The following is an 8,287-nucleotide window of genomic DNA, read 5'->3' on the forward strand; positions in this document are numbered from 1 at the left end:
TTCATTGTCATTGTCTCTTACTCTTAGTCATCTTTACTAGGAGATAGTGACATCGATGAGAATGGGAGGAGAAGATACTAATTTGAAAAGTCCTTTGTCCCACCCCTTCCTTCATTCCCATTCAAAAGTGAGGAATGAATCTGATGTATCTAAGGGACACAAGCGACAAAGGCCTGTTTGAACCAAAGGTCTAAGTTAGAAGTACTGGGAAATAGGGTTGGGCAAGGTGGCTGTGGGCAAATTGTGACAGATTTTTAGTTCTTGGATGAGGAGTTTGTCTATTAATCAATCAGCAGACATTTATTAAGCACCTTCTTTGTGTCAGCACTATACTAAGTGCTGGGGACACAAAAGATAGTCTTTGCCCTTGAGGAGCTTATAATCTAATTGTGAGGAAAGGGAGAGAGCATGCAAAAATATATAAAGCAAGTTACATACAAGGATAAATTGACAATTAAACAGAGGTAAAGAACTAGAATTTAGAAGAGTTGGGAAAGGCTTCCTGTAAAAGATGAGATTATATGGGAAGTTAAAGGAAGTCAGGGTAGGTCAAGTTGAGGAGAGAGCATTTGTGGGGTACAGATAGAATAGATTCCTCGAACCAACAGATGGGGCATCTTGTTTGTGCTTTACTGCAGATAAATGAAGAACCATTCAAGGCTGCAGAGTAGGGGTTATGATGCAACCAGAGCCTTGCTTCTGGAATATGAGGAGAGATTGGAGAAAGAGAGCCTTGAGATCCAATGCAAATAGTTTCTAACATAAGATCATGGTATCTAAAATTGGAAATGACCTTAGAAATCTTCTAGTTCAACACCTTAATTCTGCAGGAAGGAAACAGGTTCAAAGAGGTTAAGAATATTGAAGCTCACAAAGACAGGAATTGAGTGGCAAAGCTAGCGATTGGACTGAGATTGTTTGAATCTAATTCCATTATTATTTCTACTGTAATGAGATGTTATTAGGTAGCTGTTACAATACATCAAGTGAGAGGTGAGGAAGGTGGTGACTACAGAAATGGCAATGAAGGAAAGGTTTTAAAAGACAATTTGAAGGCAAAATGGGCTGAATGACCTGACTATTATAGCTGTAGGGAAAAAGGAGAGATAGGCTTTAGTGTAGTAGAAAACACCAATTTTGATTCAGAGGACTTCGGTTGAATCCCAGCTTTGCTATCTAATCCTTACCTATGTGACCTTGGACATGTTATTTCCACATTCCTGCCCTCAGTTTTCTCGTCTATAAAATGTGTGTGTGTGTGTGTGTGTGTGTGTGTGTGTGTGTGTGAGGGGGATTAATAATTCCAAATTATCTTTCTCTCCTAAAATCCCAGGATCCTAAGACTTATGGAATGTACAGGTGAGGGTGCCTTTCCTGAAGAAGACAGCTTGGGGCAGGGAAAAAGAGAAAATCAGTTGGTTGGGGGAGAAGAATGACATATATGAGGACAAATAGGGTCAAGAAATAAGGGAACAGACACTGTTAGGACACACAGAAAGAATGAACCTTCCAGTTTAAATCTGTCCCATGCCAGAGACTTGGTTCTTTCTTTAAATTATGCCTACTTTTTTCTTAACTTATTAATGGTGGAAGTAAATTCTATAGAAATCTACAACAGGAAGGAAGTAACTGAGGGGTATAAAGAAGTTAGGGGTGGGGAGAGGTGCAATACCAGGAAGAGGTAGTGACTAGGCTCTGGCAATCATACAACAATAGCTGATCTGAGCTGTCCTCTCCAAACAGCTCCTGAAAGTTCTGCTCTTCCTGCTTCTCTAAAGATTCCCTCCTTCACCATCATCCTTTTCAAGTGCAAAAAAAAAATTGAGGTCAAGAAGATTAGGAGAAAATCTGCCCAAGACAATATAGCAACTCATTTATTCATTTGTCATCGGCATTTAGGGTAATTTAGACACAGTACCTGACTTCAAGTTTGTAATCACTTACAGTTTCATTCTATCCCTTTCTACTTTCTACTCCCCTACATACGTACAACGTGTTCACTCTCCCATGGGAATGTCTTTCTGTAGGACCTTTTCCTTTTAATTTCTAGGTGAAAGTTTCCTTTTTTTCCACTCCCATATTCTGGTACTTCCTTCCATTGCGTTTATCCTATATGATCATAGCATCCGTCATTGATGGGAACAATAAAAATCATCCCTTCACTATTCACCTTTGACCTTGGTAGAGGTCTATCACCCATTTCCTTCTGCCACTTACCTGCCCCCACATTATGTTCAAGCAATTTCCCACTCTGTTATCCCTTCCCAGAAAAGACATTTGTTCACTTGTGGGATCCAGAGCATTTGGCTCACAGGGTTTTAAATCATCACTTGAACCATTCTTTTTCCAGGTTCTTTAAATTCTCCTGAAATCTTCAACCTTTCTTTTTTCAGGTTCTTCAAATTTTTCTTAAATTTTTACTCCCTTGGGTTCCATTTTCCCCTTGATGATGCTTTTCTTTGGTCTTTTTTCTTTCACCCCCCCCCCCATGTCAGTCCTTTAAAAAAATCAGTAGCATATAAATATAAGAAAACTAATATCATTATTTAGCATTTTCTTGTTAATGGAATAGTTTTAGTTTTCTTACATTTTGCTGCCTGGGGAATTTGAAAGAATGTCTCAAATTCCTTTCTTTTTTATCTGATTTTGTTTATGAACAAGTTCAGGTTTTCAGATTATTATTTTGGGTTACAGCTTGAACTCCTTTGGAGCATATCACACTTTTATTTTCAAAAAATTTTTGTGATTTGAAAAATTGTGGGTTATTAAATAGGATTTCATTCATATCTGAACATCTTTTAATTAACTGTGGAACTTAATACATGCTTTCAAATTTGGAATGTGTTCTTTTGCTACTTCTAATGGTAATCTTTGTATTCTATGCAAACAATCAATCAATTAACTTTTTTTTTTAAAGTATCCACTGTATGCCAAACACTTTACTGAGCACTGGATCTATTGATCACTGTCACATTGTTAGAATTCAGAAATAGCGGAAAGTTTTCTCATCTTAATTATTTCATACATAAAATAGTATGCCATTAAAGTTTTTTGATTTGTCATTTTCTTCTTGGAGACTTATCATCCTTATGTTGTTATGCATCCCATCTTTAATATCAGCTCCTTTGGTATATATACAATTAATTTGTTCTAATCTTTTGTATTTAGCTTTTCTTCTGCAAAAAATTTCTTCTACTCTTGCATTTCTAAATTTCAAATTTGTTACTCTCTCTCTCTCTGTCTCTGTCTCTCTCTGTCTCTGTTCTTCTTTGTCTCTGCCTCTCATTCTGCTACTAATCAAAGTTATTCTGGTGAGACTTTCCATTTTGTATTCAATTTTTAGTATTGTTCTGTTGGCGTATTTTTTTTTATCTGCTTTGAGAGCTCTGATTTCTGACTCAAATTCATTTCTAATTTCTTCTTTGAGAGGTTTTATTTCTTTTGAGAACCTTAATGGAATTTCTAGCTACTATTTCAAGATCTCTTGGGAATCTTCTGAACTGTCGTTTTCATCAAGTGATCTTCTATTTCAATTTCTTTCACATCCTAATATTCTTTCACTATTCTAGGACTCTGAAATTTTATTCATTTTTTCCTTTTAGCTTTTTCATGTTCTCTATTATTTTTTTCTGATAGTAATCTAGGTTTTTATTCATTTTTTTCTTTTGAAATCTTTGTTTTTCAGTATTTCTTATTTCTAGCCCCTTGTCTCTGGTTTCATACCTTATTTTCTCCCACTCATTTCCTTCTTATCTTTCTTTCACTACTGTCTTATTCCTTAAAGATTGGACATTCTTGTTCTCACCTCCCTGGCTTTTGGTAATTTTAAAGTCAATCTGTGGAGCCCTTGTCTATGGTCAACCCTGGGGAGAATGGAGTACTGCCCAGTCAATGATTTGCAGCCCTCATTCCTTTGGTTGTGAATATTATTTCTTTTGTATTCATTAGTTCTGCAATATCCACACCTTTCACCTATACTTTCATTCTGATTGCCCCTCTCTTTTCCAGTTGTTTTCCCCTTTCTTTTCTTGAAGGGGTAGAAACAATATTTGTCACATTTTTGGGGGGTGGGGTTTCAAGATGAATAAATTCCATATTTGGTATGGGGGACTGGGCAGTGATGCCTATGGCAGATTTTGAGTCCTAAAAATATTAGTCAGCAGGATGGGGAGCATGGGAAGAGGGGCCGGTCAGTACTGAGAGGAAGCTCTATGTAAGTTAGACAATGTTATTTTATTCAAGTTTTACTTTTTGTGGAGTTTCTTCTTTCTAATCTTGTGGAATCAGCTGTAACTGTACCTTTTTTTGAAGTTTTTTGATTTCTGAGGGCTCCTAAAATCAACTGTTTAGGCGTCTTGTTGGTGATATGTTCTTTCTCCACAATCTTATAATCATCACTGATTATCATATCTGCTCATTCTTCTAGTACCTGTGATTGTAGTTTATTTGGCACTGCATGGGAAAACTCTATTCAACGTTTTTTGTTCTATCGTTTTAAGTTCGTATCCCCATTCCTTTTTGTAAAAGAAAATAGAAGGTGAAAATAATTGAGCAGTTCTGATTACTCTCTCTTATGAATTATCATCAACTGATGCACCATGGTCAAGGGTTATATTCTTTTCATTGTTCATCAACTTTCCCCTAGTATAGCTTTAATTCTCCATTTCTCCCCTTCCCTTCCCTCCCCTCTTCTCCCCTCCCTTCCCCTCCCTTCCCCTCCCCTCCCCTCCCCTCTCCTCTCCTCCCCTCTCCTCTCCTCCCCTGTCCTCCCCTCCCTTCCCCTCTCCTCTCCTTTTCTTTCCTCAGCTTATTTCAATTATTACCAGTCTTGACTACTAATAGTACTGTACCATCTCCTATTACCTTCCTTCTACCCTCTATACCCTTCCTTTCCTTCCATCTTCTCTGCATATCTTTTCCAACTTTAAATTTGATGGTGAGATCTCTGAGCACCATTTGTTTAGGCACCTCCCCCAGTTTCTTCAATATCAGAATTATTTCTTTGTGTCTTCAGATGAGAGAGAAATTTCATTTTTTTGAAATACACAGTCACTATATTTTAAAATTTCATTTAATAATTACCACCACCTATATGGTAACAAAGCATTATCACATGAATTTTCATGAAACTTAGCAAGACTAAAAATTAGTCAACCAATAAATTAATATTTATAGTTTCCATGGGTGCACAGAAATCTTTGCCATTGCCCTTCTATATATGTAGTGCAGTGAATAGAGCATCACTGCAGGAGTCAGGAGAACCTGAGTTCAAATCTCACCTAAGACACTTGACACTCACTAGCTGTGTGACCTTGGACAAGTCATTTAACCCCAATTGCCTCATCCTGGGTCATCTCCAGTCATCCTGATGAATATCCGGTCACTGGATTCAGATGGCTCTGGAGGACAAGTGAGGCTGGTGACCTACACAGCCCTCCCTCACTCAAAACAAAGTCAAGTGCAAGTAATGTCATTATTTCTCTGATGGCATGGTCTTCTTTGACAATGAAAGACAAACACACACGGAAAATGTGATGGGCTTCTGCAGAGATAATTATCAGTGATAGGATCAGCAGTGATTTTATAGGTAGAAGAACTCAATGAACTCTTGTCCTAAAAAAATGTTATTTTATCAAAGATCTCACCATTTATTTTGTGACTTTCTTAATTTATTACCAACTTCTAAGATTAAAAAAAATTCATCACCAATAGAACACTTAATATAATGTTTATAGCTTTATTCTTAGCCTCTTCTATGTACATCATCAGTTCTTCCTTGCCTTCACTTTTCTTTTTCCTGTCAAGTACTAAAGATTTCCACCTATTTTCTCAAATTTGCTTATTTTTTAGTAATTAACCAAAATAAATGAGAATGCTGAATATTCCTAAACTAAAAAGTCCTTAGTATCTTATTCATTGTATTTGGGGGTTTTCGGTTTTCTCATGGAGAAAAAAAATAATTTAGTCATAAGTCAACTTTATATACTGTCCACCTGCTACTTCTACAATATAATCCTGGATAGTAAAAGCTGTCTTAATTTCTACTTCATGGGGAAGGAAAAATCATCAAGAAAATCTTTAACCATTATGTGGAAAATCTTGAAAGTTTATGCTTTGCTCTCAAGGTTCAATTATTGTCTTTTATCCACTGCTCAATCCATTTCTTTATCTGATCTAACTTATTCTCTGGCTTTTCTGATACATTGCTGGGCAGCTGGTGCACTATTTCATTGTTGTAGGAGGCCATGGCTTCTTCATAAAGAATTAGGAAAATTTCACACTAAAATATTGTCCTGTAGTTTCTTTACATTGTATCCCCTCTTTTCAAGTTTTGTATATAATACAGAATTACTTGTTTGAAGCACAAACAATATGACACCATCATTCAGGAAAGAAGTCACAGCCATGGTAATCAAAAATAACTCCACCTTCTTTCATTTTATTTTCAAACTCATGAACCAACTACTCTGTCTTCATTCAAAATGGGACATTCATATTCTTCATCAAAACCATCATATATATATCCTTCTTGTGCTGCATTGTCCACTAATGTATGTCAATCCTGTTCTTGGTGCACATTCTTTACTTAGAGTGGTCTTTCCAACTTCTGGTGTGCTATGAGCAGGATGTTAAGCAGCCTGGCACCAGCTCTGCCCTGATCATCTTCTCCCTTGCATTTCATTTTGAGGTCACTTTGCTTTTTCTTAACTGATATTATCCTATTAATTTTCTCCCAGAAGCCTTTGAAACCTGCTCTCTGCAAATCTAAAGTTCTTGTTGGGCTATGCCCTGCTTTATTTATTTATTTCACAAAATCCAAGGGAGGGATAACTTCTCCCATTTTCTGTAATTTTAATCTAAGTAATTTTTTTTTACCTCTCTAATGGTGTGAATCAGAAAAGATTGCCTCCTTAATTCTTCCTCCACTTTCTAAAGTAGGAAATTTTATATTGAAGTAATTCAAGAAATTGAATTGTTTTTGGCAAAGAGAGAGTTCCAGGAGATATCTCGTTAAGTGAAATCCACCATCCACACTTGGTGCTCTGTTTTCTAGTTTTCTCTTTGTGTTTAGGTGTTCTGTAATATTTTTTCATTAAAAAAACCCCTGCAGTTTTTGCCTCCATTGTTCTTCATTTAAATGTTCCTTATCATGCTTCCCCCACCTTTTCTTGACTTGTCACATGGGTATATCTTCTAATAAAGAAATCTAATCCTACCTCTTTTAACTATACTGAATCTTTTGAATAAAACAAATTAACTCAAACCATAGTTCAGTTGTGAGTTTCACCCCACCAACTCTCAGTGATAACTTCTTGCACTAGGATTTCTAGTTCATTATATTTGTTGCATAATCTTCTATATTATTATTTGGACATTTGAGAGCATGAGTTTTACTATCTTTTTCTTTTCATTTTGTCTTCTGTTTACTTCTGGGTATTGTAACTGATCTTCATATGTTATAGAAACTGAATTCTACATAGATTACTATATATTCATCAGTTGTATCCTTCTCTATTTTCAGTTTAAAATCATTTTGATTAAATTTTTGACATTAGGAAAATACAATTTTACCAGCTCTCATTAGGAATATTCCAACCCCAACCAGAAGCCAATTAATACATTCTTTGATTTGTTTTTTTAAGTATTCCAAAGTTCATTTATATCTCTTTCTATCTCCTGAAAGGTAGAATGGGATCAAAAAGGAATTATTGCATTAGGAGAATGTTCACTGTTTCTTTACAAAGTTGATCTAACTGGTTTCTTGTGCTTGGGGCAAGGATTTAGACATAGGATATTGTGACCTATAAGGAAAGACACTCTCCTTAGGTTAAGAGAAGAACAGGTATTAATCTAAACTGTGGTACAGAATTCAAATGCCATTCTCAGGTAATGCCTTCTTAAATAGATATTCACTGCTTAGATATACTTTTCTCTTCTGTATCCCTCGCCTATTGGCAAAATTGATGAAAATACACATTCTTTACCTTTCAGCTTCATTTTCTTTTCCAAGATCTCATGAATTTTAGTGATATTTTCTAGGTTCATTCTAGAGTATCTTGTGAACCCATGGAACATTGACATGAGCAGTAATCATCAATTTTCTATCACGTATTGGATCACGTTCTGGGAAGGTAACAGATCATTTTAGTATTTTTATCATGTAGGCAAATAGCTGCCTCAGTATCCTTCAGCAGAAAACATGACTGCTCTTTTTTTCTTCAGGCTTTTACTTGATTATCTTTCACCTTACACAACACAATGTATCCATTTTGTCATTCTTTCAAGA

The 8,287-nt window shown here is 35.9% G+C and overlaps 1 pseudogene; it reads right to left on the minus strand.

Moving 5' to 3' along the window:
• Positions 1-6,127: 6,127 nt before the first annotated feature.
• Positions 6,128-6,682, minus strand: LOC140507583 (adenylate kinase isoenzyme 6 pseudogene; annotated as a pseudogene).
• Positions 6,683-8,287: the final 1,605 nt, after the last annotated feature.

This window comes from Notamacropus eugenii, chromosome 5 (assembly GCF_028372415.1).
Source record: "Notamacropus eugenii isolate mMacEug1 chromosome 5, mMacEug1.pri_v2, whole genome shotgun sequence".
Lineage (NCBI taxonomy): Eukaryota > Metazoa > Chordata > Mammalia > Diprotodontia > Macropodidae > Notamacropus > Notamacropus eugenii.